The sequence below is a fragment of the Amblyomma americanum genome, chromosome 1, assembly GCF_052857255.1.
Source record: "Amblyomma americanum isolate KBUSLIRL-KWMA chromosome 1, ASM5285725v1, whole genome shotgun sequence".
NCBI lineage: Eukaryota > Metazoa > Arthropoda > Arachnida > Ixodida > Ixodidae > Amblyomma > Amblyomma americanum.
Genome location: NC_135497.1, coordinates 229357127 through 229364001, shown reverse-complemented (window position 1 = coordinate 229364001; position 6875 = coordinate 229357127).

The window sequence follows — 6875 nt, the reverse complement described above, 5'->3', positions numbered from 1 at the left end:
TGCAGTGAGCGTCTAGCTGCTGCTTGAGTCTTTCAGCCTGGCGTTGGGTGCATTTCCGTTCGCTCCTCGCACGGCTGTGTCTGTTTCGTGTGGCCGTTTCTTGTGTGGCGTGCGTACCTGTGCTAGCGCACGAATGGGAAACTGATTGCCTGCCGTGTAGCGAGTGCAACTTCGTGAAACATGGGCCGGTGCTGTGTTCCCGGGTGCCGCGGGAACTACCAGAATGGTCCCAAAGTACGTGTTTATTGCTTCCCAAGAGACGAAGTACGAAGAAAAGCCTTGTTGCGAGCCATTCCACGGAAGGATTTCACACCTACAGAGCATTCGAGGGTAAGACTCTGAAATATTGCTTAATAGGCGCTGGTAATTATCTTAGTTGTGAGCTGTCGCTCCCGGAAAGGCATGCTGTCTTTGTAGGCAATGATATCACTTCTTACACTTATGTATGAATTGTCCAGGAAGCATTTAGTTCTGTGGATGTGCATAAGGCTTGTGTAAAAGCTGTGTAAATATGTAAAAGCTGTTCACTATTCAGACTCTTTTTACTTAGTGTTTTAGGCAATGGAGAGTCATGGCGAATGGCCTTGCTTCATTTTCTCGTGCAGGTGTGTGAACTGCACTTCCACGCAGGCGACTTCATTACGACGTTGTCACACCAAGATGAACTGACAGGGAAAATAATAGAGGTGAAGCGTGACAGGCTACAGTTGAAGATTGATGCTGCGCCTTCTGTTTTTCCAAACTGCCCAAAATACTTGTCCTCAACGCCTGGACGGAGTGAATCGCCAGAGACGAAAAAAGCAAGAAGGGAAAACGCTGCTTTGCAGGAGGCTATGAGGAAGTCACTTCAGTCTAATGAGCTTGAACAGAAAAGAAACAAAGTTTCATCTTACGAGGAGTTCAAATCTAAGTTGCCTGGAATCTGCAACACGAAATTCTGGACCGTTTCTGTCGATGAGCAGTGCGTTAGGTTCCTTCTCATCGAGAATGATCCTTCACCTAATGTGAAATGCGCCTTGGTAGTTCTCCCTGATCTGTCACTTTCTGTTTTCTTGAATGGAGTGAAGCTTCTGTCGCTTCCTTCAGGCAGGATTCTGCCAGCTCAAGTATGCGACACCTCCAGCCTGTCCTTGCTGCTAGAAGAACTCGAGATAGGCTTGCATAATATACCTGAGGTGACGAAAGAGTCGAAACATACTAAAGTATTGCAGTTTGTCGGTTCACTGCTTGCAGACCTCATTGAGGACAGTGATACGACGAAAGAACAGTCTTCTTTGCTGAAATTTCTGGTTGAGCAGATAGAGCTTCTCCTCGCGAAACAGCATGTGTATAGCGCAGAGCTGCTGGTATTCGCCAGTATTTTGAATTCAATTTCTCCTCACGCATATCACTTCACAAGAGCTGCATCAAGAATCATTCTGCCCCATCCTTCCACACTGCGCCGTGTTTGCTCAAATTACAAAGCTGACCCTCTTGTGGAGCAAAATCAACCGCACTGTCTCTCCTACATCCGAGAACGAGTCAAATCAATGAAAGACCACGAGAAGACAGTGACCCTGATGATCGATGAGATCCACATAAAACCATACTTCGACTACAAAGGGGGCACAATAGTAGGATCGTCGGTTCATTCAACGGAACCAGCAACAACAGCCCATGTGTTCATGGTACAATCACTCCTTTCTGCAAACAAGGACGTCATTCACATATTACCTGTGAGCAAACTGAGCGCAGAAATTTTGCACGAGCATGCTAAGAACATAATCATTAATGTTGAGAAAATGGGGCTCAAAATTATCGCTGTGATAACGGACAACAATGCTCTGAACCGCAAGATGATGTCGTTATTTGCTACAAGTCCTCAGGTGAGCATTGTCTATCCCCATCCAGCCGATAACGCTCGCCCTCTTTTCTACGTGGTCGATCCTGTGCATCTCTTGAAGTGCATTAGGAACAATTGGATTAACCAGAAAAACCCTGGAACATGCCTCTGTTTCCCTGAAATGGACTTGAGTGGAGCAATGCCCGAAGGGCCTCCTCGTATGAAAGCTGCTTCTTTCGCAGCTGTGCGGCAGCTTTATTCTTCAGAGAAGACGTCGCTTGTGAAGGCTGCTTACAGACTGAACGCAAAAGCCGTGAATCCAACCTCAATGGAGCGGCAAAATGTAAAGCTCGCTCTCGACGTCATTAATCAGTTTGTTTCAAATGCCCTCAGGACACATGGTTCCGCGTTCAAGATTCCTCAAGCTGAGTCGACTGCTCTTTTCATTGACGTTATCCTCACATGGTGGCAAATAGTCAATGTTAAGACCCCTTGCAAAGGCCAGAGGCTAAGGGACAGCATGCAAGACCCTGTAAGGTCTGTTGATGACACACAGTTAGCTTTCCTGAGCGGCGTTGTGGACTGGTTGGACGCTTGGGCAAGAATAAACATCACCAGTGGCTCGCTGACGAAAGAGACTCACAGTGCTTTGCGACTGACATGCTATTCTCTGGTAGAACTCTCGCGCTACTGCTTAGAAGAACTTCACTTCAAGTACGTACTGCTGGGCAAATTTCAGACGGATGCGCTAGAAGACCGGTTCGGCCGTTACCGCCAGCTGGCAGGATCACAGTACCACATTTCCGTGCGTCAGCTCTACGAATGTGAGAAGAAGCTTCGTCTTCAAAAACTTTTGACATTTCCACGCGAGGAAACAGAGTTTGAAGACGTAAGTGAGGATCTTGTCCCATGCAACTTTTCTGTGGCTGTCAGCGACGACGATATTACACACGCCCACTCTGACAGGGATGCTATTGTCTACATTGCAGGATACGCTGCTCATGCTGCTTTAAAGAAGCTTTCATGTTCTGCTTGCTTCAGCACATTGGTGATTGAAAATCGAGAGATCGAAGCGGAAAATACTGCCATGATAGCTAACCTGTCGAGAGGAGGGCTGAAGTTTCCCCAGCCATGCACAGTTCACATGGTACTGATGACTAAACTAGTTGCAGAGAAGTTGTCTTTTGGAGCAACCGCGGAAGATTTTCTCTCCTGTAGAAATCAACGTGGTGTCGTGATTTCACAGACGATTTCCCTCCTGGACGAACACGACATTGAGACATGTGAAAATGGCCACACTGCACAAACTCTCCTGCGCTTGGTAGTACGCGTTGCAACCAACGTTGTTCTAAACAACTTTTGCAAACTAAGAAATGATGCCATACAAGACAATGCGCAGCAGAAGGCCGCAGCCCGGAAAGCAGCAACGCTTAAGAAGAAGTAAGTTTTATTCCCAAGCAATAAAAATGCTTTGCGCACACTTCATTGCTGGTGTCTCGTCGTTTTTTATTGTAAGGGTCAGATTAGCTGTACAAATACTCAACAGCGCAACATTATTGTGAGTGTCATTATTGCTGTGTGTGAAAGCTTTAAGCAAAACACAATACAGAATAAAACTAACACAATGCGCAGTAGACGGTGTTTTTTTTTTCAATGTTCACGAACTTCTACTTTAACAACTAGATATACGCATGTGCGGTCTGTGCGGATGGATTTTACCGCACGGCAGACATCATGTACGTGATAGAACCTAATAATTAGATGATTAATTGAAATTAACTAATCAATTTTTTATTATAATGACCAATAATGCGAAATTGGCGGCCGTATGCTAAATTGTTTATTATAAAAAACTGTATTAGCAGCTCGAACTTTCTTGACAATAAGGTGTTCTGCAATAAAAAAAATATATAAAGCAGATAAAATGATAGCCTAAGGCGCGCACAAACTAGCGAATTTCTTTTCTGCAGCAACGACAAAAATGAAAATGAAGGAATCACTTATAAGGCAGCTACGTACGGCAGTACCCGAATAGTGCAGACGGGCGCGGCGCGCTGAAATCGCGGAGCGCGGGGCCTGCACGGTCCCTTGGCGTGACGTCACGCGGCCGGTGGAGAGGCCTTAGCATTGAGAGGGTGTTGGCCGGAGCAGCCGTAGTCTTCCCGTAGGGACAGTACCGCTTTGAAGATGTTGCCGTCCTCGAATATTCAAATAAAACTAGGTAAATTAGGAAAGATTAGCTAAATAAACAGAGCTTAGGCGACAGGCGATCCAACAACGTTTTCATCTTCCCGGTTTTTGGAAGTGCATGCTCGACAACTCTTCAAGTGCAGTTTGTTGTATAAATTCAATATTTTTAATTTTAGTTATTTAAACTTAATAGACCACATGCAAAATTGCTTGGCCATCTGCCAACACTGGGCACCGAACGTCCGGTCGCCATCTTTGTTGCGAACGGCGTCCGATGCCAGCGTTGCCCCGGCGCTCTGTACTCTTCCATTACGCGCATACCCAAAGTCGTAACTCGCTTACTTGATATATAAGTTTCGTCGCAAGCGAATAGTGGGGGCTTCTATTTCTTCGTTTCAAGGAGCGTTTGTGGGCGGAAGCAACAAGCGCGAGTAACGTTATGTTAAGATGCGACTGGTTTCTATATGTTGAAGGGGCGGACACCGAATCGTAGCAGAAACATTTTGCGAAACAGACGTACCGATGCAATCGAACGGCCGCGTGCCCAGAGCGGTGCATATTGCTTTGCAAATCGGTTGTTGCAGTTTTCTCTCACCCGCCGCAGTGGCTTAGTCGGCTAAGGCGCTCTGCTGCTAAGTGCGTGATTTGGGGATCGAATCTCGGTTGCGGCGGCTTCGTTTCGATAGAGGCGAAATGCAAAAGCGCCCTTTTACTGTACATGTACTTGCGTTCTAGGGCACGTTAAACAACCCTAGGTAGTGTAAATTAATCCACAGCACTTCACTACAGCGTGACTTAAAACGATATGGTGGCTTCGGTATGCAAAACTCCAGGATTTGATTTTCAGTTTCATCTCGTGGTTTTTCGAGTGGTAAAGTTACTTATACAGAAACAAGTATTTGTTACCAGACCAGCGTTTATTGATTGCTAGAGCCAATTTTTAATTGCAGTTTTAATCATGAAACAAACACTGGTCGTAAAGTCTTTTGAAAGAGTTGTATCTTGTGTGCGTTGAGATGATCTCGGTTCTTAGGCACTCTCCCATCAATGCACATACCAGTGTTACAGGACAAGTTTTGAACTTCATGAGTACCACAGCACTGTTTTGGATTTTCTTTTCAGACTTGGTATCGTCCACGTGCATTGCACGTTTCTGCAGTCAGAAGAAGAGTGGCCGCCCCTACAATGTGCAGATGTCTTTTCACATTACCACCGGCGTGCCTCGAACCACTGCCTGCGAATGTCCAGCAGGAAAGAGTGGAGCCTGCAGTCACCTCCTTGCAGCAGTACGCCTGCTAGCCCTATTGAAGGAGAAGGGATTTGCAGAGCCACCACCAGAGCTTGCCTGCACGGAGCTGCCTCAGCAGTGGAGACGCCCAAGACAGAAAGGCATCAAGCCTGCAAGTGTTCTCGACGTGGACTGGCGAGCCCCACGAGAAGGCGGTGCGCAGGTGCCAGTGACTGCTAGCCTTTCAGATGCAAGCCTGGACTACCAGGATGGAGCTAGCCAGGACTTCCTCTAGACCGATGTTGTGCAACGCAGCACACGCTGCAATGACCACCGCCCGCTCCGGCTCGTAGTGGAGTGTCCGGTACCTTTGAAGGCACTGGAAACGGCTTTTCAGAACGCCAATGCAGCGTTCCACAACACATCGCATTGGGACATGTGCTGCGTTGTACTGCCCTTCTGCAGTGTTTGCATCAGGATGCCCTGACACTGGTGTGAGCAGCCACGGCTCCAGTGGATTCGCTGTCTCCTGCAAGCCCAAAATTTGCAGTCAAGTGTGTTGTTGTCTATGTAATAAATGATTCATACCAAGCAGCTCAAAACCAGAATGCTGAACGAGAATTCACAGGCATGCAGAAGATTCATGACTAAGGGGTGCCTCTATAAGCACAGCCTTCTAGGTTAATGATGTACTGTTATATCCTACACAACAGTAGCGATGTGCACACCTCTTTTGCCTTAGTGTTTTACGCAGGATAAATGATTCGCTTTTTAACAATGTGTCTTGTGCCTCTGCTCCAGTAGTAACAGTAAATACACAAAAATAAATACGATACATCATACTGTTACATGGCATTCATGTTATAACCCGCCTCATTTAGGTATGAGGCGCTGCGCAGTACTGTAGCTTAATATACGCAGTCGAAGTGGCCCGATGAACAACAGGCTGCACCCTTACCCAGAAGAAACTCTTCATCCTCCAGCAGCCCGCGCTCCACCTTCAGACGCCGCCATGAATAACGCCAAGAAAAAGCATCGTGACAAGATCCAAGGCGGCGAGGGTCAACCGCAAGGATCTTCATGTTCGCGTCGCAGATCTGCGAGAAACACAGGAAGACAATCTTAGTCGTGAACTTCCATTGTCGAGGTCGCGGATTTCGAACACATGCGGTCAGAAAACCAGTCTACTCACGATGATGGTGTTCGCCGCGTAGTATCCTTTGCGGCTCCAGAATGCTGCCCCGTTTGCTGGGTCTCCTCGCGGCGCTTTGATGGCAATCAGCGTGCCATCGACGCCACCGACGACGCCGCGGATGGAGCCGCGGCGAAGGAAGGTCGCCTTCGCAGCCGCCTTTTCCTTGGAGTGCACCGGGAAACGCACCCATCGCTTTTGTGCGCCGACTTTGAATATGGCCTCAGCCACACGCCGCACGCACTTGCTGACCGTCGGTTGTGCGAGGCCGATGGTCTGCTCGTTGCCGACACACACTTGAAAGCCCCCGCAGGCAAAAAGACTGAGAGCGCACAGCACCTGCCGCCGCACTGACACAGCGGTCGTCCGTACGCCTCGCAGTTCATCGCCAAGTTCGCCGCACAACCCCTCCACTTTCTCCTTATCCAGTCGAAATAAGCGAC